This window comes from Panthera leo, chromosome C1, assembly GCF_018350215.1.
Source record: "Panthera leo isolate Ple1 chromosome C1, P.leo_Ple1_pat1.1, whole genome shotgun sequence".
Classification (NCBI taxonomy): Eukaryota; Metazoa; Chordata; class Mammalia; order Carnivora; family Felidae; genus Panthera; species Panthera leo.
In genome coordinates this window covers 67,697,970-67,724,026 of record NC_056686.1, presented here as the reverse complement: position 1 = coordinate 67,724,026, position 26,057 = coordinate 67,697,970, and the positions used below count along the sequence as shown (strand labels likewise).

Below are 26,057 nucleotides of genomic sequence, written 5' to 3'. Positions count from 1 at the left end.
ATGTTTTTGTATACCTCTTGTTTCCTGTGATTTCTTTCTTGAAGAGACAGCCTAATAGATGGTCTAAAAGTACTTACCTTACTAGGGTACTTTCCTAGGGGTAGCTACCCCAAAAGTAAACTTTTAATAAATGGCAAAATTTCACCCCTAATTCATGAGATCGTGAAGTCCTAAAAATGTGAAGGGTCTCATGACAGCGAAGTCCCTAACTGAAAGAGGGGAGAAATGCCATCATGTTTTATTACCACTGGGAATCCCGGTATACCACCATCGAGAGTGAAGTGAAGGGCCCCAGAGCAGGCTGTCCCCAAACATACCATAATGTCATATCGACTACTTTGAATTAAAGCTTGGGAAGCAACCAGTCCAAGGAGACTCCAAGCCTCCCCTGTCCACCCTGAAAGCAGGAAACAAATCTCCCATGTGAAAAATACCCTGTCTGGCCTAAAAAGTAAAAAGACATCCTTATTACGAGAGACAGAGACTTCAGAGTCAAGAAAGCTGTAGAAATCAACTGTTACCCTTTTTTTTACTAATCTACGACTTCAGCCCAAATTCCACTTACAATTTCTTATTGATTAAAGTTTCCTCATCAGGAGGATGAAGACCATAATGGAATCAACCAAATAGGGTAGATTACATGACTCAATATGTGGAAAACACTTAGGAAAGCGCCCAATGTCTCAACTTCGTAAATAGTATGAAAGCATTAGCTTTAGTAGAATTCTTTAATATAGTATAGTTCTTTAAGACTAGAGCTTATGTTCTACTGGGTCAGTTATGACCTGAAAATTACTAAATTGCTTCTCTCTGAGGTAAGACTTCTGTAAAATATGAAGATAATAGGACCCAAGCTGTAGGCTTAGTATGATGGTCCTGTGTGAGTGTGTGGGGGGTGGGGTTGGGGTGGGGGGAGGAAGGGGCTTAAATCCAAATAGGTTCTTGTCACTGTTTTCATCACTGTTATTTCATTGCAATCTCAAAGCATGCTACTTAGTTGTTTTTTTTTTTTTCTTTTCTTTTAGGGATATAAAAAGAGTGACTATTTTAATTCTCAGTACCATTTAAGGAATTCACACATTTGTTTACTCTGGAAAGCATGCAATTGTGTTTACTAAAACATATGGATGTTTACTATAAATGCTTCATTCCTAAGATCTGCTTTCACATGTGCACATCAGGCATAATGATAATATTTGAACCCTGGTAAAGTATTGCATGCTATATAAATGTGGATAATGTGCTTCGCAGGATCATTTTCATCCTCATGTTAATTATTTGAGCAAAATGCAAATATTTGATTGAATGTAAAAATTGATCCTATACATATTTATTTGCTCTATCTATTCTCAGAGTAAATTCAGTATGATTACTATGAGCATAATTTCAACTGACTTCTATGAAGAAGATTTCACAGTCACCTGAAGTAACAGCCTGCAGCCCTTATTATGGAAAGCCCCCAAAAGGAGCTTGCAGAATCTTGGGAGGATTTCTTAAATCTTATAAAAAAAAATAGGAAGAAAGTAAAAGAAGATTTCTCCTTAAAAAGAAATCTGAAAATGCAGCATGAGAAACCAAAGAGTTCTTAATCTATTGACATATCAAACTTACTACCCAGATTTCTCTCTCATTGTTCACTTTACATTATTATGTGTCTCATTTTTACAGTACTTGAAAATTGCTGCATATTCTTAAGTCACAAAAACAGATGAAAATTGAGATGTAAATTTTTGTACTTTAAAAGTAGTTACAAAATTATTTCTTTAAAGTGATCCCACACTGACAGGGGATAAAATCGATGCATTAAGAGAAGCTAGAATAAAATATAGTGTGGTTCACCACTGGAAAATATAAGCAAGTTTACTTGATTTTATTTCTATCAAAATGAATCTTGAAAACCACTGATTATACGTCTCCTGTTTTCAACGTATTGTTTAGAGGATAGAGGAAAGGACAGAAGTACTGATGAAAAATAAATGGACCGAGACGGGTTTGTGAATCCCAGATCTTGCTGTTAGTATGTTCATAAACAATATGTGAATGTTACAGTCCAGCAATTTTTTGCCCTCTTTAGAATACTGTAAGCCAAAATACTTTACATAAAATGCATGGTTTTTTTTCTTGCCTTGTTTTTCTGCTTTGTTACCTTCAAGTTATACCGTTCTTTATATTATAGCAACTCAGAGTTTGCACCACTAAATGTGACTCTATAAAGGGCCTCTGATACTGTACTTTGTTATATTTATGTTTTTAAAATATAAAAACAATATACCCTTGAGGATAAACAAAAACTCAGAATTGCACAATTTCAACTCATTTGCAATGTGGCTCGTTCAACATCACATATAGTGCGCTTACATCACTCACAAAATTTCCAACTCTTATACTGCTTCTAGAATCTCCAAAGTTTTAGGACTTTCATTTCCTGACATCTTAATAAAACATGTAGCCTTAATGGCTACCTAACTGAATCTGGGATTTTCATGTAATTTAAAAAATTCTGGACAAAGACAAGTGAATGAATTGACTTCAGAAGTGACTTAACATGTGAGACTCTCATTGCTTTTTTTTTTTTTTGAAGAGTGCCCCATGAAAACATACTTATCTGTAAAAATAATCAGAAATGATTCTTTTTCTTTTTTTTAACAGTTATTTATTTTCGAGAGAGAGACAGAGACAGAGTACATGCAGGGGAGGGGCAGACAGAGGAGACACAGAATCCCAAGCAGGCTCCAGGCTCTGAACTGTCAGCACAGAGCCCAACACAGGGCTCAAACTCACAAACCACAAGATCATGACCAAAGTCTAATGCCCAACCAACTGAGCCACCCAGGAGGCCCAGAAATGATTCTATAATATTATTTATAAACTTTCTTATAATAATCTTTATTTGCGATTCCCCCCCCCCCAAAATCTCTTTTTAAATCTTTATTCTTGGGTCCTATTTTGGACCCCCTTCAGGGGGTGGTGGCTATTCCTGCATCCAGCATCAAAGTATACGCACACCCTCACAGACAAACATGCACAGTCACAGACAAACAAAACAAACTGGGAAACGTGACAACAGTAGTGTAAGTGACTGTACATGTGGAAAATGTCTGAAAGATAAAGGAAACTAGAAAAAGAATGACTCACACAGCTGTGGAAGACCTTCCCATGGTTTCCATGGACTCTCCTATCTATCCATATTCAGCGTTAGCTGAAAATCATCATTTCATAAAATCTCAAAATCCAAATTATTCTGTTTCTCATATGTGAATCTCCAGTCTTCACTCTCTTGTTTCTACATTCAGAACATGAGTTCTATTTGTGGTGCTACCTAACTTTCTGTGTAGCTTGAGGAAAGCCACTTAAGCTCTCTGAACAATACTGCTTCTTAATATGAAAATTTGGATTAAAATATTGGACCCTGTCTATTCAGAGGATTGCTGTGAAGATCAACATGAAGATTACATCAACTATAAACATGTATACATAGTTTAGATAAGCAGTGTTAACCTAGACACATATTAGATCCAAATAATTTTAATTCTTAGTAGTAATCTGTGGCTTTTCAGCCACAGATTTAATGTATTTATTCTGCAAACCTTTGTTGAACATTCCCATTCTGAGCATTGAGCACTCAGCCAAGGTGTCCATAAGGGAGTGTTTCAGGTGTGACGTCTGGAAAGAATAGGTTTTGGGGTCTTACTTTCTGGAGATGCCCTTGCTGTTGAATTGCCTGGAGCCTAATCAATGGCTGTAACATGTGGCTGTTCAAGGGACGCTGGCTCCAGGTGCCTGGTGGCGGGAGGGATGAAATCCAGGTTCCTCTCTGCTCCTCAGGAAGTATGCCCTAGAGAAAGAGGAAACTTCTTACACTATTGGTGGGAATGCAAACTGGTGTGGCCACTCTGGAGAAGAGTATGAAGGTTCTCAAAAAGCTAAAAATAGAACTCTCCTACAATCCAGCAATTACACTACTAAGTATTTATCCAAAGGATACAAAAATACTAATTTGAAAGGGTGCATACACCCTGATGTTTACGGCAGCATTATCAACAATAGCCAAACTATGGAACAAGCCCAAATGTCCACCAACTGACAAATGGGGTAAAGAAGATGTGGTTTATCTGATGGAACACTACTCAGCCATAAAAAGAAAGAAATCTTGCCATTTACGATGATGTGGATGGAGCTAGAGAGTATCATGCTAAGCAAAATAGGTCAGTCAGAGAAAGACAAATATTATGTGATTTCACTCACATGTGGAATTTAAGAAACAAATGAATATAGGGTGGGGGGGGGTGGTAAAGAGAGGCAAACTGAGAAACAGACTCTCAACTATAGAGAACAAACTGAAGGTTGCTGCAGAGGAGGTGGGTGGGGGAGATGGGCTAAACAGGTAATGGGGATTAAGGAGGGCACTCGTTGGGATGAGCACTGAGTGTTGTATGTAAGTGATGAATCACTACATGGACACCAGAAACTAATATTGCACTGTATGTTAACTAGCTGGAATTTAAATAAAAACTTGGAGATAAATAAATAAGAAAGAAAGAAAGAAGAAAAAGAAAGAAAGAAAGAAAGAAAGAAAGAAAGAAAGAAAGAGAAAGAAAGAAAGAAAGAAAGAAAGAAAGAAAGAGAAAGAAAGAAAGAAAGAAAGAAAGAGAAAGAAAGAAAGAAAGAAAGAAAGAAAGAAAGAAAGAAAAGAAGAAAAGAAGAAAATATCCCCTAGAGAGGGAGCTGCTGAGTCTGGCTGGAGTTGGGGGCTCTTTTTTCCAGTCTTCAAAAGCCACAGAATGGGCTAAGTCTGCGACTCTCTCCCTGTGGGATCACCACTCATCTCTTCAGGCTGAATAGAACATCATTCTTGGCCGACTAAGAAATGCCAGGGTTGGGGTGCCTGGGTGGCTCAGTCGGTTGAGTGTCCGACTTCGGCTCAGGTCATGATCTCACAGTTCATGAGTTTGAGTCCCACATCAGGCTCTGTGCTGACAGCTCAGAGCCTGGGGCCTGCTTCGGATTCTGGGTCTCCCTCTCTCTCTGCCCCTTCCCCACATGTGCTCTGTCTCTCTCTGCCTCTCAAAAAATAAAGAAAATTAATTTTAAAAAATAAAAAAAAAAAGAAATGCCAGGGCCCTCAAGACATATTTTAGATAGTTTTCCTCTAGGTCCTCACCATTTCTCAGGCTATCCTACAGGACCTGTGCCTGATCGTGTTGTTGTAACACCCCCACAAATTCCACCCCTTCTTAGAACTGCAACAGGGACAAAACTCTATCAACAAGACAGAACGTAGTGCCTGTAGAAGATGATCCAACATGTTGTTCATCTTTTTGTGGACAATGCCCTTAAGCCCTCAGGGTCAAAAGATTACACCCATTTCATAAACTTTTCTATCGCCATTATTACAGTTTCTCTGTATGCTATTTGGGTTGAAATTCTGTGCCATTTCTGCAAACATCAACATAATTAGTGTTCTGAAAGTATGCTATTGATATGGTTTGGAAAGTTTTAAATCTTGGACCGTACACAGAGAAAAGTTAAAGTTTTCAATATAAATGTCCAATTAATCTACAAAGCGATCTTTAAATATTCTCATATATTCTGTCCTCAAAAATCCTTATTTTCCATTCATGTAAAATCATGTCATAATCCAAGAATATAGAATTATTAAAGCATATAAATTCTAAAACTTGTGGCTTGTTCCTGGAAATAATTACATTGATTGAGGCACTGTGAATTTGAAGTAGAATGTTTTTGTGAGTTGCTGCAGGAGAAAACTCTTAAGCTTCATAAATCTAAATTGAGTGACTGAGAAAAAAGAAAAGGTCTATAAAGCTATGAATACCTATTCTAGTAAAGGATGCAAAAAATTTCAATAAAGAAATAATTGGTAATCTTGAATTCAGTGACAGAAAATTATAAATCTGTCTCTTTTATGAAGTCTCTTGTGTGAAATATGGATGAGTTGAGGTTATAAAAAAACATGTTTACCAGCAGGAGCCTAAATCAACAGCTTTGAACATGATAGTTCAGAAAGTAGCAGGGAGCCACTGTTCCTGACATGGGCAACATTGACATTTATTTAATTTTTTACTTTCCCACAGTAGCCATTTCTTCTCCTGCCCTGTCTCTGCCTACCTTTGTCCTTGGTTAAAATAAACCATCGCAGCATTAAATCTGTCTCCCACAGTTAATTACTGCAGTTATGTGTGAAAGCATTTAGTTGCAAAACCTTCTCGATGGGTTTTAAAGACACAGTTTAATATTAGTTTGTATGGTGGTTGCTGTACATCTTCAAACCATACAGACCATGTCAAGTGCTCCAAGGAATAATGAAATATTAATTTTGAGACAAAAAATTAAGTGGCTTAAAGAAGAAGCTGTTGTCTATCCCACGAATGGCTTTTAAGACATTGATATCTATGCTTTGAACAGATCTATTCTTAGCCGTTCAAACCGCATGTAATGAGCCCTAAGTAACTGTCTGCCTTCAGTTATGTAGCACAGATTGAAACCACCAATCCCTTCTTTCTGTCAGAGCACAGCTATGAAGAAAAGGCACCCTTTTCTTATCTACAGTCTTGTAGTTTTTGACAACATTATGCCAAGATAGAAGACCTGTTACTGTCTTGTAAACACTGGAGGGAAAAAAAAGTACCCCTAATGCTTAAATAAGTACTAACGTCCAAGTATTTTGTGGTATGTATACACGTGGATTTGGTAATGCTTTTCCATACTTATTTCATTAAATACTTTACTTGTGAAAAGAAAACCCCCAAAGCCAAATGGAAAAGTTTTCCTTGTTCATTCATACAATAAATGACCATAGAGCATCTTTTGTGTATTAGGGTTGATACATAAGGTTGATCTTCTTTATCCAAAATGTTAAAAATGATGAAGATAAAAATGGGTAGAAGTAAGTGATTGTTATAAGAAATGACTTAAATACCACTGGCACCCAATGGATATTGAGCACTAAGAAAGTAGTATTGGGAAGTAAAAAAAAATAACAACAACTTATTTTGGGCTTTTTTTACCTCTAGCCTTCAATTAAAAAAAATTAACATTTATTTATTTTTGAAAGCCAAAGAGAGACAGAGAGTGAGCAGGGGAAGGGGAGAAACAGAGAGGGAGAGGGACACAGATTCGAAGCAGGCTCCAGGCTCTGAGCTATCAGCACAAAGCCTGATGCGGGGCTCGAACCCATGAACCGTGAGATCATGACATGAGCCAAAGTCAGTTGCTTAACTGACTGAGCCACCCAGGTGCCCCTGTTGGCCTTGAAATTGAAAGCTCCATCAGAAATGTTATAATAGAATAATGACGGCTTCAGCTTTTCTAATGTGCAGCCAATTTTCCTCCAAAGCAGGAATATTATGAGTGCTTAATTAACTCTTAAATAACAATTATTTGTAAATGGTTTGTGGGACTAGGGTAAGATGGAAAAGTGTACAGAGGCAAGACCACTGGAGGCAATCACAATGAGGACTAACTGAAGCTTTAGGACAATCCTTGACGAAGATGCTCGTGGATAAGCTTACTAGATCCATGAACCAGCAAGCACTTAAAAAGCCTCAAAGCAACAAGATAAGACAATTGAGGAGAGACTCCATTTAAAGAGGAAAGCCTTAAAGGAATCTCTTTGCCCATCAATAATTTTATAAAATATACATGCCTACATGGAGTATATGCACACATTATGTTGAGGGACATGATGTCATGAGAATATCTTTTCTGTTAATGTTCCCAGAACTCTTTGATAGAATCAATGCTCATAGTCTTGATTCACTCAAATATATATCTGTCTCCGATATAATGAAAGCTTATGGAACTCAAGTTTTTAAGGCTATCCTATTTAATATTCAAGACCTGGATGAATAAACAGGATAGATGGTATTCTGCGGATTCATTAGCAAGCTCTTGCAACACACTGTATTTAATGCTCCGAATCGGTATCCGTACTGGAATTGCTGTTAGATCCCCCAAACAAAAAGCATGTTTATAGTCTCATGATAGTCTGAAAACACCCAGGCTATCCAAGAATGTATTACCTCTAATACCATCTCTTTCACATGCTTCATTCCACTCTTAAGTATGCTCTTTATTTTGTTGCTGTCATATATTGAGATCTGTATATGGCTTAAAAACTCGTTTATTTTTTCCTAAGATGATACGACAATTTCATTTTAATTTCTCTGTGCAGGTTCTATTTGATAGTCCCACTTGGAGGCAGATTGACAAAGCAGGATTGAGCGCTGACCGATTACATCTGGAATTTTGTCCACCCACAGGTAGAAGCAATTGGCGATGGCAGAAGGAGGAGAAGGCTCAAAATGGCTGTATTGCATCCACCATGTTCATCTCTGGCCAGGCACTCAGTTTCTATCTAAAAACCAACTAGTGTTTTTACTGGCACCTTTTCCAAGTTGTTTCTTTTAGCATCCTCTCTGTATCATGCACTGAACACAGTATACCCTCAGTAACTCATTTAACGTCACAAATTTAGCAGCACTCAAAGAATTATTCATCTCTTGGAATAATGCACCTCAGCAAGGCTTGAAACTGAGCTAAAATGGGATTTTTTTAAACCCAGATTATCAGTGGATGCGATACCCAAGAGTTGTCTCTTTTCATTAACAAATAGAAAAGTAAATTGCAAGAAATGTACCACTCTAGTGTATAATGTTGATAGTGGGGGAGGCTGTGAGTGGGTAGGGGGAAGGGGGTTATGGGAACTCTGTGTAGTTTCTGCTCAGTTTTGCTCTTAACCTAAAACTACTTTAAAAAACAAAGTCTACTTAAAATGGAGGGGGGAATTAATAATCCATTTATATAAACAGAGATGACATATTTGCGTTTTTAAAGAGATATTTGGTTTTGTGATTCAGGTCGATTTTATATTTGCCATGGTTTTCTCTGTAAGGTGCACTTATTAGTGAATTTAAAAGTCTTAAGACAACTTTTTTCATTGTTGTTTGCCAAATGCAACTTTCTCTGAAGTTGTTATCACCATGCAGAAAATTGTAAGCACCTTATACATTATTTTTCAGCCAAAACAACAGCATGAATAACTTTAATTGGTAAGATTTTGAATTATAAAACTGGCAGTGTAGGGGCACTATGTGGCTCAGTCAGTTAAGTGTCCGACTCTTGATTTCGGCTCAGGTCATGATCTCACAATTTGTGAGTTCAAGCCCCGTGTGGGGGCTCTGTGCTGACAGTGTGGAACCTGTTTGGGATTCTCTCTCTCCCTCTCTCTGCACCTCCCCTCCTCTCTCTCTCAAAGTAATTAAATAAACATTTGAAAATATTGGGGCACCTTGGTGGCTCAGTCGGTTAAGAGTCTGACTTTGGCTCAAGTCATGATCTCCCGGTTCATGGGTTCAAGCCCCATGTCAGGCTCTGCACTGACAACTCAGAACCTGGAGCCTGCTTGGGATTCTTTGTCTCTCTCTCTTTCTGCCCTTCCCCTACTCATGCTCTCTCTCAGTCTCTCAAAAATAAATAAAATGGTGAAAAAAATTTAAATAAATAAAAATGGCAAAGTAGAAATATAAAATTCTGCCTTTGATATTTTTTATGCGTATAGTATAATATGGATGAGAAATGACTTGAAGAGAAAAGTGTATGAGGAAGGAGAGCACTGGAATAAGTGAGAGATCAACCTTATCGAAAAACAAACTCGACAATGAACACTGTCGGTTTTCTCTTTCTTGCATGTTCATTGATCTATGCCTGTGTTTTATTCACTATTTTGTTAATGAATCCATAATCTTCCTTCAGTCATATCATGATCTAGAAGACACTAAATTTAAATAAAAAAATGATATGCAGTGTTAGAACCTTAGACTGTACATAATGTCAAAAGTATATTTGATAAAACGTAAACCAAAGAATTGAACTCACTCATCAGAAAAAAAAATGAGCATGGATACACTTAAGTCACACTCAAAAAATAAACACCTTAGAAGGAGTAAGAACTTATACAGACAATCTTTCTAATCTTCATCCCACATACATATTGCATTCAACCACTCAGGATTTAGAAACCAGAAAACGGAATTCACAGTGTGAGACTTGGTGTTCAGAATGTTGAACAAAGAACTTGACACTGTTCCTTGCTTCACAAATGGAATTTTCAGAATCCCAGACAGCCAAAGGCTCCTATTCTATGTAGAATGATATGCTTGGATCTGAGAGAAGAAATTCAACAGCCCTGACACTGTCTTGATGCTATACAGTCCTACGTGGCAAATGGATTATTTTTCCAAAGAGAAAAAAAAAAGAGTTTTGTTTTCCTACACTATAGACTTCTTTTAAATCTACTTAAAATATGAAGGTTTGTTTGCTTGTTTGTTTGTTTGATTTTGGCATCAGGTTTGTTTTTGTGGGGGAAGGTGATTCAATCACTCAGAGACTCTAGGTCAGCATGGGGTATTCTTAAGTGCTGGAAGGTGATAACTTGCCTCTTGTGCAGTTCCAGATTCAGAGAGAAAATTAGATTCTCTCACACTAGAGCAAAGGTATTAGCTCTACACAACTAAAGTGTAGGGCAGTTTCTCTCTTCTCCCTGGCTCCTTTTCAAGTAAGTTAGCAGTAAAGGTTGTGTCCATGAAAAAAGAACAGATGACAGCAAATTCAGACTGCACTGGACTCTTCAGTGGATTGGAGCGACTGCCTGATTTCCTCCATATTTACAATACTAAAGGAATCTGAGAAATAATTCAGACAGTCTAAAAAACAGTCTTCGACAGATTTGAAACTGGCTGCCTGTCACTGAAGAAGAGAAGAAAGCTTGGGATGTTTATACACACACAGATGGAAACAGATGACCCTAGTCAGAGATAGCACATGAAACCACAAAGAAACAGAAAAAGAGGGATAAAGTGGGAATCGATACGGAACAGGGCAAAAAGAAAAGTTTGAATTTAAATCTAAGCTGCTAAATACTGGATGAGCAGGTTCATTGTTCTCTTGGAAAAGAAATCGCTACTTCAGCATCAAGAAAGCCCCTTCAGGCTTTGACTATTTTCACACTACCCAATTAAACGAAACCAGTGCATACTAATGAAAGTAAACATGAAGGCGGGTGGGGGGGCGAGGTGGGGGCAACGAGGGTTGGGGGGTGGGTAGAGAGGAGAGGAGGATCAAGCCTCTAGGTTACCAATGACTCATTTCTTTTTTGAAGAGTTTAGGATTTAAAGTTTCTGAACAGCAGCATTCTCAAACCACTAAAGGATTCAGTTTTATTTTGTTTTTTTTTTCTAATTTTACTAACAGTGTCAGTAGTCCTAGCAGAAGTCTCGGAGTGGGAGTTTAAATAGGAACTAAGATAGAAGGTCAGAGGGAAAAAACACCAACAGATGTAAATCAAGACCAACACAAACATGCTATCTTAATCAATCAAGGTGAGCTCGTCTGCATGATTCCAACTTCTCTACGACAGTCAGGTTCTCACTGCAGCTGCTTTTCTCAACTGCCTGTGGCATTAACTTTTACAACTTTAATTTTCCAGTCAGATGCCAAGCATACCTGAGCTCCCTTATGATGGGCACGATTAGCCATGCTCCTTAGCCATAGCAACCATGGCGTCTTTCCCGCAATGAGAAATGAAACTTTAAAAAGTTATTCTGATTTACAACTACACAAATTCTCACAACGTGGTAATAAAGAGGCTACATGATGAAACCTGACAGGATGTTAAGCTTCCTGCACAAGTGTGGACAGCTGAAGAGGCAAGAAATAATACAGTCGTCACCGGGCTGTTTCACCTCAACACGGAGCAAACAAAAAGAACGTTGTTAATCAGTTCAACTCTTCGCCTGGGTAATCCTAAACCAGTAATTGATAAATGGGAAAACCATACGGCCTCAGCTCTGTGATTCATAAAGCACATGAATATTCATACCATCTCCTTTGGTCAAGAGGCATTCTACATGCTCCTGGGCAGGCTTGGAAAGAGGAATACAAATAGTTTCTTGCTCAGCAGTAAAATACTGCTTCCCTTTTAAGGCCTATTTTCTCCTATTAAAAGTGAAGTTTAGCAATACTCGGAGGACAGCAAACACAGTGAATGTAGGTAAATGACAAATGGTTCCACAGGAAATGCTGTACTTTAGCTTTTTCATACAGCTACGTTTGGAAAAATATTAAATCTTTAAAGAAAATGGAAGACGCACACTGCCAGAGAAAGCAGCAGTACCACATTTTCACCCTGGAAATACTTCATCTCTGCGTTGTAAGAATAACTTATTTTTCAATAAAATCTTAACATCGGAATTTCTGATATGCTGGAGACAAATAGTTTAGCTTGTGGATGGAATTAAAATAATTTCAGCATGATGTTGATATAAAATATACTGAAGCTCATTCTTAACAAAATCAGCTTAAAAAGTACTTAAAAGGAAAGTTTATGGTATTTGTACCAATTAATTTAACTTTTAGAAAAGTTTGTCTAAATTATAACGAAATAAACTCAACATACATCTTAACAAAATTGTGGGTACTATGACGTATACATTAAAATGCTATGAATACAAGTACACTGTAAGCACATCTACAGTTAGAGAACTTAGGGGAAACCGTTCATATAAAATGAGGAATTCGTTCACAGTTTGATCTTTTATAGAAATTGATTTTCATATGTGACTTTTCCCTAACTCAGAGCACCTGTTGCTAGATCTCCTCTTTGGTATAAAAATCATCCATTATCCCAGACCCCAAAGATAAAAGAAAAGGAAGAAACAAAAATAAATGAAAAGAGCAGTAGATTTATCTATGCAAAAATATCAAAATATTCAATCCAAGAATATTTTACAACATTATTTAGAATACTAGCTAATTGCTGACCAAACACAGCCATCCACAAAATAAGCATTAATGAAATTGGATATGCCCACATGACTGAACTTCAGGCAACAATTAAAAGTCATAGCTTTAAGAAGAGTTAATAAGCGCAAGTTTTCATGTTATATATTTATAGAAAAACTCGGTTAAAATTGCTTATGCAGCATGATCCTGGTGTGTGTGTGTGTGCGTGTGTGTGTGTGTGTGTAAATGACTAATCTACATGTTTGGAAAGATTTTTGAGCTCCCAGACTCTTCCCTGTAGTTTCTGCCAAGACATAAATTCTGTCTAACCACTCCATTCAAATCCCTTTCTCTGAATTTCTGTTTGAGAGTTTCATTTAAACATTTCTTTTCTTTAATATGTTAGTTTTGTCTCCTCAACTAATTCATATGCGATTTGAAGATAGGGAAACATCATAAGCATACATAATATAAAATACTTATACATAAATATATAAAATATCCAACAAGATACTGCACATAATAGAGTGTCAACATATTCTATTTGTGGTTGCTCTTTGACTTTGCTATTATGTGGATCCTAATGAAATTTAAAAGGTAATTCCTCTGGCACAACACATGGGAAGAAAGAACCTTTCCAACATCAGTGACATTATTTTTCTTTTCACTCTCCATCAAAGGGAAACAGAATTTTAAAGCGGTTCAGTGATCCAGTTTCTGTTTCACTGATAACTTTTTTCTACAAATTTTATTTTACATATAAAATAGAAATAACCTCCCCTAATAGATAGCACAAGCTTTTGCACAAAATAGAAAAATTCAGAGGAACGGAAAGTCTCATAGCAATAACTACTGTTAGTAGTTTGATGTATGATTTTAGACTGTATTTAATTATATGAAGCTTCCCCCACTCAACATTTTATTATGAAAGTTTTTAAACATCCAGAAAAGTAGAAAGTATTGTAAACACCCATATACCCACTACTTGGATTCTGCAAGTGAATTTTACTGTTGTATCTTAAGCTTTTAATGTGTAAAAAATATTATGTGTTTTATTTCTTAACCAGTAAATGGTTTTTATTTTACAGATATGTATGTAATGCAAAGGATATGTATGTAATTACAGAAAAGTATGTAATGCAAAGGAAGCCTCCCACAAGAAGAAAAGTGTCATTTGTATGTTTCCCTGGTTCTCTGAGGACTTCAGCCTTGTAGTGAATGGAACCTAAGGAAAGCTTGACAGAAAATGAAATGTGTATCCTGTCTACTTAATGAAACCCCCAACCCAAACCAAAGGAACAGAAAACTTTATATGTGCTCTTAAATAAAATAGGTATTAGTGGATTGCCTTACTCAGTGCTTGCATTTCCATAAATGTTGCCTATATCTACTGCTATCTCCTAGGTGCAGCCCTCCAAGGATGGTTTATAAGTGCTGTGATACATCCAATTCTATCCCAGTCGGGGCCAGAAAGCAGTTACAGTTTTCTGCAATTGCTCGTTTATGCATTTGCTGTCATAGGACTGTGTACAAGTTGGGTAACAAATCTTTAAACAAACTCCAGGACAAACATTCTAGAATTATAGAATGAAAACTGGGTAGCTCTTAATTTAGCAATGATAGAGAGTTAAATAGAGTGGGCAGAGAAACGGCAAATTGAAAGAAAAAGTCTTTGTGTTTTTAGCACAACGTAGTGCATTGAGCCTACAGTAGCCGCCCCCTCAGTTTTCTTATCTACAAAATGTACTTCATATGACACTTCTCGGGGCACCTGAGTGGCTCAGTCGGTTAAGCATCCGACTTCGGCTCAGGTCATGAACTCACGGTTTGTGAGTTCGAGCCTTGCATCGGGCTCTGGGCTGACAGCTCAGAGCCTGGAGCCTGTTTCAGATTCTGTGTCTCCCTCTGTCTGCCCCTCCGCTGCTTGCACTCTGTCTCTCGCATTGTCTCAAAAATAAATAAACATTACAAAATTTTTTAAAAAATATGATACTTCTCACAAACATATTTTCAGGTCAAAATGAGATAACATTTAAAGCCTGTAATATAGTGACTGTCATATAATAAATAATCAATACATATTAGTATTGGCATCCTAGTGTCATTCTCATTTCTCAGATAGTAACAATTTTGCTGTAATTATACTATATTATTAATAACTAACTAGCCATATGGGTTATACTATATATATATACATATATATAAATGTATGTATATAAATATATATAAATGTATGTAAATGTATACTATATATATATATATAAATGTATGTTAAAATCATTTCATCAAAATATATAAGTATTCCTTCCAGTTAAACTACAATATATTTCAAGAGCTCTAAACTATGTTTACTAGTAGAGTATATACTGGGATTCAATGTCAAAAATTTGTGTTGCTCTTGAGGAAGAGAGAGAGGGAGGGAGACTCACATATAAACATATTATCCCTTCATTCAGCAAGGAAAGTGGTTCATATTCTGTCTACTAAGGCATTACATGTGGCAGGTTTATGAACAGGGTAAGATGCCTCAGAGGTGAGGGTTTATCACATATCATGAGAGTTGTATTCTACCTTTCAGAGTTAGCAGGACCTAGTAAATTTAGAATCTTTAGAAGAAATTACATATATATATATATATATATATATATATATATATATATATATATATAGTATGCTTACTTATGAATATGAGTTTTAGTCCAATTTGACATTTTGGTCCAATATCTCAGTGAATCACAGCACTTTTTCCTCTTTAACAATGTCTCTCAATGATTGTTTTACGGTGACTTAAAATTATTTTTTGTTTTAATCCTTTAATTTTTGTTACATTTGAAATTTGCTTATTCTTTCTTATTTAATTGGTTTAGGAGTGAACATAACCCCCTGGAGTTTGAGAAAATTACAAGGACTCTCCCAGCAATGCTTATGAACCCATTGAGACTATGCTTAACTTTTACTGACGAGGATTTAAATAAGTTTGGAAAGAGATTTAGGTACATAACAGAGAGAAAGCTCTAATACTGAACTTTCAGACATTTACTTACTAAAATTATAACAGACATTATTAACTGGCATTTAATGTGAATAGCTCTGGGCGGATCCAGACTCAACGTATTTTTGTCCGTCAACACTTTGCTGACAGATTTAATGGACACCTTTGTAAATTATTTTAACTGGTATTAACAATACTGATCCTTAAGCCTCCTCAAACCTTATCCCACAGATTGACTCCTAATGGATTAACTGAATTCAACAGACAAGAGCTGCCAAAGCATTAGCATTTCTTTACATTTCAATTTTGGCTTTATGCTAAGATGTCAATGTTTACTTTAAAACTAAATCCAGTCTCTGAAAAATATTTATACTTTTTGTGCCAATAACATTGTCTCACCCTATGGCACAGGTAATTATAACTAATGGAAATCGGCAGTGATAAACTTGCTTTATAATCATCTCAGAGGCGCTAGCCATATACGGAACACATGCTTTTTCAATCCATTATTAAAAACATCTGATACATCTGTGAGAACTGGAGTTTCTCTTTTTCCCTCTCTAGTGTTCTGAATACTGGGAACAGTTACAACTACAACATTTTAAGAGGCTGTTTTTTTTTTCTTCTTCACACACACACACAAAACCATGAAAGAAGCTTTTACAGGAAGTAACAAATACTCCTAAATGACATTTCATTAAAAATGTGTTCCCTTGGAAAGCGGACAGAACTAAAAGCCATGCTTTTACTTGGCAGAAAAAAAATAGTGCAGCAGGCAATGTGTGAAGCTAAGGAGCATCAAAATCTACTTTGCCATGGATGTGAGCAGCATTCTGACCTAGAAAATAAAAAGGCAAAGGAATTTTACATGTGCTTTGATATGTGTTAAAGTAAAAATTCAATAGAATTCCCATCTCAAGAAAAGAACAAACAGAAAATGCAGACAATTGTATAAACTGTGTTAGTACAAAGATACCAGATATATTCTTGGTTTCTTTTTTTAAAACTCTACATTCTGACCATAAAACTAAGTTTTTGGGTTTGTTTTTTGTTTTTTGTTTTTTTGTTTTAAAGAAAAAGTGATCTGGTTTTGCATCTACATTAAATATGTCAATTCTCGACTCTGGATAGATCAAGCATATTATGTAATTCTTTTCCTTGTGTACTTTCTTCTCTCTCTCTTTTTTTTTCTATATTGGATTTTGTTGACACTTCCAAATGTTAACTGTTTCTGTGATTAATTGGAAAATAATAACTTTAAAATTGTAAGCACAGTGGCCAAAATAATTACTATTTGGGGTCACTCTTTCTTAAGACATCTGCTTTTGACTATTACCCGAAGGACAAATGATTAGTCGGAGTCGTTTCCTTCTCTTCTAGATAGAAGCATGCCCACGTCATCCTTCCTCTGGCCCCCTCCTAAATCCTTAAAAGGAAGATTAAAATTGTCATTGAAAAATCTTCTGTCTGTGACAAGCTTTAACATACTCCGTAAACGAGTTTGCAAAGCAGAGTTAAAACTCTACTGGGAATGGCATTGCCAAGTTGTTTTTCAAGGTTACTTTCTCTTCATTAAAAAACTTTGTAAAATAATAATGAAGAAGAAACGGCTTCCCATTAAGGAAAGAATAAGATTACTTGTCGGTTTTACTGCTCCCCTACTCAAACTTTCTCTTGGTTTGAGGGTAATGCCAGCTCATGTTCTGTAAGAATTCTTCGCTTCACATTCACTGTAAACAGAAAAGAGCCATAATTACACCACATTTGATCCATATCAAAGCAACTGATCCATGTATCGATTTACATAAAGTAAAGCACATAAAACATTTTTGCTTTTCACCCTTACTTCACCACTTTCTAAGGAAAGTTTCCTTTTGCATACTTCATTTGAATACAAAACCCTCCCGTTGAAATTTGTGATGTTAAACAAACCATACCAGTCATTCAACTTTTTAATTAAGGATTCAGTGTTCCATCCCTTTTCAGACATTAAAATTCAGGTGCAGTCATTAATCTTTCTAAACGAATTCACCTGTGGCTAATACTGATGTATTTTCTATGAGGCTTGTCATGGGCTGCGTGCGGCATGCATAACCACTCTACAGTTAATTACACAAGGGATTATCGTTAGTGTCATAAAGATAAAGCCTTGCTAGCAGCATTATAGAGAGGGTCTTTTTCTTTCTTTCTCCTCCCTTCCTTTGGAGCAATGTCCTATTTCATTTTGTTAACATTCACAAAAGTATTTAAGAATAATATGTTGTGTTTACCCCCATGGTAGACACAAGTCAGGAAGTCAGTAGATAGGCATGAAGGGCTACCTATTTTAGAGTTCTGCTATCACAAACTAATTTGCAAGATATTGCCCAAACCCAAAGAAATGAGAAGATAAATGAAATGTAACTTTCAGTTTTAGGCATCTTGATTAAATCTAGGAAATAGATTTTTTTTCTGAATTTGTGAATTGAATGATAGCTCATATATCTGCATTTATAAAACCAAAATGAAAAGATTTGTCGGCTTTACTAAAAATCCCCTTGATATATGTAATGAGTAGAAGTTGCTCAAAAGTTTAAAAAACAAAACAAAACTAGGTAGCTTTTATAGGCTACCTATCAACAATAAAAACAAAAAATACTGCAAAACAGAAACAAAAGATAAAAACTAGTACAGCAAGTTAGATAAATGTATTTTATTTCAATGACTTAGACCAAGCACATATAATAACTTAATACACCCACACTTTGGTAGAAATAAAATCAAAATGATTCTTTTTTTTGTAGGCACATATCGAAATTTAAATATGTATACTCTAGTTGTAATTGAGAATTTTCTTTGAACTTGTTATCTATGGTATAGTTGTACATTCCCAGGAAATAGGGAAAAATATGTAGATATAAATATGGGTGATATTAAATGAAAATACAGGAAGTACATCGGCTTCGGCTTAAAATAGTTTAAAATTAGCTTAATTGAAATTAGCTTAATCAACAAGAAATCAAAGTTTTTAAGGAGTCTAAAATGCAATCCAGTACATAAAAATAAGGGGAAAAATAAGAAAGAGAAATTTTAAAAATAGTAAGTTATCATCAAATGGATTCAAAATGTGAGGTTTTTTTTTCAATTTGTTTAATGTAGATTAACAGATTTTAATTTTAATAAAATATGAAAAAATAATCTTTAGCATATCTTTTTGTTATACCTTTGTATTTAGAAATAAGAACCAGTTACTCCTGTCAGATATTTAGGTATTTCCAAAAGGTAGGCAATTGTTTGAATATTTTTCCTATTTTCATCTATGGCCAGCAGCAAATAGGTATAACCACATTGTTTCTCTAGTTTGAGATAATGAAATGAAACATTTATTTTTTACCCGTTTGGCAGATGATCAGTTTGGCATTGGTTTTTCACCAAATAAATAGATCCACTCATATTGAGCAGATACAGACTGATAGCCAAAATTAAAAAGATAACTTACGAAATTTAAACTATATTCCAACTATTCACCACGAAGTTTCCGGTTTCTCCAAATTAAAAATATAAAGTGGAACATGTGACCATCTTGGTTTTTCAGGCTGATACCTACCCACCTGAAAACTAGGATCAAACTTTGCTCTTTCGTTGTTTTACCTCTAAACATATGTTTCTGTAAAAAATAAAGCAGCTCGTTAGATTGATGCGTGTAATTTGATTTAAATGGCTTATAACAGTATTGGAGTAATGTTGTAGACACGGAGCCTGTCAGTAGACAGTCTCTTACTAATACCACTCCCTTTGTCTTGAATGATCTAAAATGGAACCAAATTTGTCAGAGGCCATGTATGTCTCATCCAAGAGTATGGTCACTGAAGTCTTCAGTGCAGCTCTCTCCCCCACACACACATACTTGTGAACAAGCACGCTGGAGGATATGACTATGGTTCTATAGTCATATAGATATGGTGATAATTTCACTGGATCATTTTCTATGAATCCCTTATGTTTCCTAATGTTTTACATTCATGTATTCTGAAGAATATCTGATGTGTTCATTCTTTAATGCCATAACATGCTAACAAAATTAATAATACAAGCACCTATGAATATATGAAAACTTTGTTGAGGAAGAACTAAATTATTCTTACCCACCCAACTTTTTAAAAATGTTTCAAACTTAAAAATTATGGAACCTATCTTTAAAAAGATTTCTGGGGGCGCCTGGGTGGCTCAGTCGGTTGAGCGTCCAACTTCAGCTCAGGTCATGATCTCACCGCTTGTGAGTTTGAGCCCCGCGTCGGGCTCTGTGCTGACAGCTCAGAGCCTGGAGCCTGCCTCTGATTCTGTCTCCCTCTCTCTCTGCTCCTCCCCTGTTCACTCTCTGTGTCTCTCTCTCTGTCTCTCACAAATGAATAAACATTAAAGAAAAAAAATTAAAAAATAAATAAATAAATAAATAAATAAAAAGATTTCTGTCCAAGCTATAGAAGTATATTCCTAAAGTCCTGATATGACTTTTAAAATCATTCCTGGCATGGAAGTCATTGATACCCTTGGAATATTACTTTATACCAGTTGATTTTATCAATTGTTTCAGAAATGTTTTCCTCGAAGCAATCTTTATAAAAGAGAAGGTTTTGCTTTTCATCTTCAGACTTTAATTTAAAAGTTATTAAATTCATGACAAACCTTAAATTTGAATTAATCTAACCTGGAAAGTGGAGTATATGAAGATAAACGTATTTGGATAGGAAAATTTTCAAATTTTGTGGTATTTACTGTTTTCTTACCCCAAAGAGATCCTACTGACTATAGCCATACCTTTAAAACACTGGTTTTATTTTTGCTTTAACTTAGATTATTTCAAGTTTTACAAACTTGGGGCTCAGTCTGTTGGGCATCTGACTGTTAATCTCAGCTAAGGTCATTAGCTCATGGTTTGTGAGACTGAGCTTCACTTCAGGCTGCACTGATAGCATGGAGGCTGCTTAGGATTCTCTCTCTCTCTCTCTCTCTCTCTCTCTCTCTCTCTGTCCCTCCCCTGCTCATGCTCTCTCTCTCTCGCTCAAAATAAATAAATAAACTTAAAAAAATAAAGTTATACAAACTTTATAATACCTTGCTTTATTTTAAAACTTCTTTTGAATTTTTAATACTTCTCACCCCCACCTGCCTGTTTAAAACTGCATTCTTATGATCCTTTATATGTACATTCTTCCCCTCTCTCAAAACTGTTAAGAATGTAATGATGTAACAGTATACTGACAAGCAAGTTAGAATATAAAGCTGACAAACCTTTAATTTTAATGCATTAGTCTATATAAGATATATTGTAGCTCAACTAGTGTGAATGTTTTTAGGGATGCATATGTAGGTTTCTGAAGTTCTTAGGTAAAGCAAAGTTAATAATTAAATTAATCAAGCTTAAATATACACTTAATCTTTTTAAGTGTGTTTTAATAGTTGGAGCTTAAAAGAATGTGTTATCTGTTAAATGCGATAGTAAATTTTATATGTCGCGAATATATTTTGGCAATTTTTAAAACTACATTTATGGTTTCTGTTAGTTGCACAGATGATTGGGGGAAAAAAACCTAAATCCATGTACGATTAATATAACTTCTTACCAAACATCCGGGTCAGTAGACGTCATACTGATCTATAATATCGCAAACCACCATAAAGCTTTGACTATCTTCCTATGCATTAGAGAGCCGACTGGCTCTCTTATGATTTGTTTAGCAATGTTGACAAATATCTGTATCTTTGTATATATATGTCTATATCAAATGTCTATATCTATAAGGACAAAGTTAACATTTTTAAAAATATTAGTTTGCAATATGTATTCAGTTTTGATTTGTCTTTATTACCTACAATTTAATCCTAAATGCCAGTAACATTAAATATGATACATATAACATTAAATATATATACATATATATGTATATATGTATGTATGTATATGTCAGATATAGAGATGTGTTGTACAATTTGAAAAGAGAAAAAGTATAATGAGGTAAAATCAGTGCAAATTATACTTGAAGATACTCCTATAAATTCTGATTTCAAAATTTAGAAAGTAAAATATTGATTTAAGATATTTTCCTTTTTAGGGGCGCCTGGGTGGCTCAGTCGGTTAAGCCTCCGACTTCAGCTCAGGTCACGATCTCGCGGTCCGCGAGTACGAGCCCGGCGTCGGGCTCTGGGCTTGTGGCTCAGAGCCTGGAGCCTGCTTCCGATTCTGTGTCTCCCGCTCTCTCTGCCCCTCCCCCGTTCATGCTCTGTCTCTCTCTGTCTCAAAAATAAATAAACGTTAAAAAAAAAATTAAAAAAAAAGATATTTTCCTTTTTTAGTGGAAAATATCTTATTTTTCAGTGTTTTATATTAAATGAGCAATAGATAACACTCTGCTAGAAGATAAATTTTGTAAATACACAATTTTCCATGTAAATATCCCTTAATACCTTAACTAAAGAAGTAGAAAAGCCTCTCATTTAAAAAATCTGTTCCATTCATTGGGTTAGAATCAATAATTGAAATACTAAGCATAAATTCTAGTAATTTATTCTCAAGCATTATTTTAAAATGATTTTCAGGCTATGACCTTTTTTTCCTTCCCTCCTTCCCTTCCTTCCTCCCTCCCTTCCTTCCTTCCTTCCTTCCTTCCTTCCTTCTTTTCTTCCTTCCTTTTCTTAATTCCAGAGCCTGGCTAAATGTCTTGTTTCAATGGGCTGCCAGTTATTAAATTCGAAAACATTTAATATGAATTCAAGCTCATACTGTGAAAACAATATCCTGGAAGACAAAGATGAAATTCAGCGTTGTGAGCTGAGATCACCATTGACCTCACAGCATTTTTCTTTATTATCAATATTTCTAATCTTCCAATTCAGGATTTTGAATTTCCTTGTTTATCAGTGTCTCTACTCAAACTGAAAAGATATTTCTTAGCCTAACTTTTGTACCGATAGAAGGAAAAGAACATTCCATCTACCTTTCACACTGGTTACACAACGTAGACATATGCTACACCCCTAATAGTCCCATACCATGACTTCGGTTTTATGGCAGACAGCTTGCAAACCTACTGACAGGATACAGTATAAACACACCAGGCTTTATGGAATTAGTCGATGCACTTGCAAGGTTAATGTAGCATCTGTGATGCAAATCTGTGACCATTCTAATAGCTCTATTGGTAGACCGATGCCATTTCTCAGATCTGCTCTTGAGTTCCATTAAGCAGTTTCCCAGTCACCATTAACTTCAAGTATCATTTACGCAGTAAATATATGATTCTATGGAAAGGAATACCAGAAGTGCAACCCATTTACACACCACAGGATACTGTTGAATTACAGAAGTACCAACCACATTTAGAATATTCTGGACTGACAGCACATTCTGAAGCGTCACTTTGCATTTCTGGACACATGTTCAATTTCTGCTCATGAGTAAGCTGGTCACTGGGCTGATACATTTGCTATGAAAGGCTTCATTTTTCTCATTTAGAGGTTCAGCAACATGTCTTGCTGAGGATATTTACAAGATGTCATATTCTCACAAGCATCGGATAGACTCTGGAGTCAGGAGCAAATTTCACACAGGACAGGCTTTCTCTTTTATTCGAGAGCACTGGGGCTGAGAGCCCAGCAGGATTCATCTAGTCCACAAAAGCTCTTCACCCTGCACACAGTGTGTGCTTAGCCAGAACACCCACACTTCGTGCTTTCTTACCAAATGACATTTTCTGGCTGCTCACTTCATATTTGTCACTTGTATACAACGTGTAATGTCTAAAGAAAGCATGATCAGCTTGGGCATCACTAATCTCATTACTGTAATAGCTCTGAAAACATGCGACAAAAAGTAACCGGTAAGCCACTGCACATACACATGCCATGCTCAGCATGCCCCTCATTGAAACATGCAATTCACTGGCTGCTAAGAAAGGCAGCAGTCAGCAGTGCCAATTTGACTCCTCACTCCCTGCGGCAAATGAAGAATAACTACTCAGACCTAAATGAAAGGAGTGCTGACAGGCCTATCTACCTTAAAGGGCTGTCAAGCACAAGGGTGCAGCATAAAACCCACTAACCTTTCAAATCTGATTGAACATTTCTCTTTTTGGAGACAGGAGCGAGGGAGCTCTGTCTGTCCATTTGAAGTTTTCTTATTGTCATTTAGTCTCCCTTTCATTAGAATATGACTCCTTAGACTTCAACTTGAGGTCTATTGAGACCAGATTACATCATTACCGTTATGTGGTATGTTACACACTAATCATAACCATTACCACTTACAAGTCTGCAGCTTCATTCAATTAGCTGCCTGACATGGATTTTGCAGTTAATTCATGGTGAAGGTCAGCAGTGGTCAGAGTGGCAGGTGCATTCTGCTACCTTTTTGAATGCCAATTATCAGTCTTGGATAATTAGAGTGACTCATAGACAAGTTAATCAGATCAAAACCTAAGGTAAGAGGCTTATGGAACTGTCCAATACTATTAAAAATCATAAAGGATAATCTATGAATTTAAATAAATATTTATCTCTTAATTTACTTAAAATCTATATATTTATGCTTATCTCCTTTATTCTTACTACCAAAGAAAATGTTTATATACCATGGACATAGGGGTATATGTGGTGTTTTAATAGATATATGTTTGATTTCCATTAATAGGAAATATAATAAATCATATGATTTCAAATATGTCATCAAAATAATTTTAAATATTTTCTGTATAATGTTTGTGGGTGAAATCACATTTATAGTTTAAGGACTCCCCCACCCCCTTCCAAAGCTGTTTTTCTTGAAAAATTGCAATCTTTCTTTCTGATAGTTAGAATTCTATATCATATGGAACTCCTTTGTGCTGTGGTTATCAAAAAACTTGGAGCTTATTACGGCATTCATTTAAGGTATTTACATTAGCCACATACTTAGCATATGGTTCACTTTCATGATCCATGGACTTCAATTATTTTAGATATCTTTTAGGTAAGTGATCTCAATACATATATATCATAATGTATTATATATTAATAGTCTAATACATTATATATTATATATTGAATAATTAAATATTTTACATTTAATATTTATATGTACTTTTGATACAGTTTACTTCTTGTCTTAAATATATATATGTTTACATTTGAGCATACATATACACAGACACATGCACACGTATAGGCATATATACTTAAATCATTGTAAGAGGATAAATAATATAAATCAGTCACTAAGTAAAAGCTAGTTAGTCACCATAAATTGTTTTGAATATCAGTTATATCAATGGCATATTTCCTAGGCTCTTCCTAGTGCGAATGTAAGGATCTGAATCCATGTAGTGTTTAGTGAAGGTACCCTGTGCCAGACACTGGGCTGGCCAGGCAGTAAGCATAAGTAGTAAATTAGATAGACGTGGTCCTACTCACCATTGAAGTTAGAGTCCAGGGTAATACAGACATATACCTCATCAGTTCCAACATAGTGATAAAAACCATGATATGAAGAATGGCAGAATGATAACTGTTTATCTAGTTGACAGCTACATGGGGATTCATTATACCATTCCTGCCTCTTTGATATTTTTGAAAGAAATTAAATCCATTCTTTAAAGGTCAGTGTCCTTTTGTGGAGGAAATTCCTTATTGTCTTAGATGGAGTGTAGTGGAATCAGCCAAGAGAAGGCATGTGAGGGGATCAGCGGCGTTGGCTAAGTCTGTACTGTCTCATTCACAGAAGATGGTATTCTCAACCATTGGAAGTGAGGAGACACATCATACCTTCTGGGCAATGAGCAGAATGTAGTTCAAGATGAAGTCATGAGAGATGAGCTTAACAAGGAAAACAAAATCCAAATCACTAAGCGTTTCCAAATCATGTTTTTTAGATTTTATTCTGAAAATAATTTATTGTCTAAGACCGAAGTTTCTAAAGCCCTATATAGGTAGCAATATATTTTAAGAATAACGTCACTTTTTCAAGGAGTTAAATCGATACCTTGGGATATTTTTTTTCTATGTGAAATATAATCAGAGGCTTTCAAAACATGATACAAGAATACAATAAGTTGATACTTTATAAGAAGGCTGGACAAAGAGTTTAAACTGGTTTCCTTAAATGCATACTTTTAAAGCCAACATTTTAATCTTTAATTTAGTAGAGAGAGTCACAGTATGACATAAAGAGAAGTCACATCTCAGAAAGGTTTCTTGAGGCAGAATGAATGCCGATTGAGGTAGTCAGTTTGTCCCATATGTGAAAGGCCATGTAAAT

At 35.7% G+C, this 26,057-nt stretch overlaps 1 long non-coding RNA gene across 1 annotated transcript; it reads right to left on the bottom strand.

The window, feature by feature from the left end:
* Window positions 1-17,152: 17,152 nt before the first annotated feature.
* Window positions 17,153-20,973, bottom strand: LOC122227347. The gene is made up of 3 exons (XR_006205985.1): window positions 20,885-20,973; window positions 19,381-19,436; window positions 17,153-17,520 (listed from the first exon to the last, which is right to left on the bottom strand). It is a non-coding gene; the product is annotated as an uncharacterized LOC122227347 (long non-coding RNA).
* Between the last annotated feature and the right edge of the window lie 5,084 nt (window positions 20,974-26,057).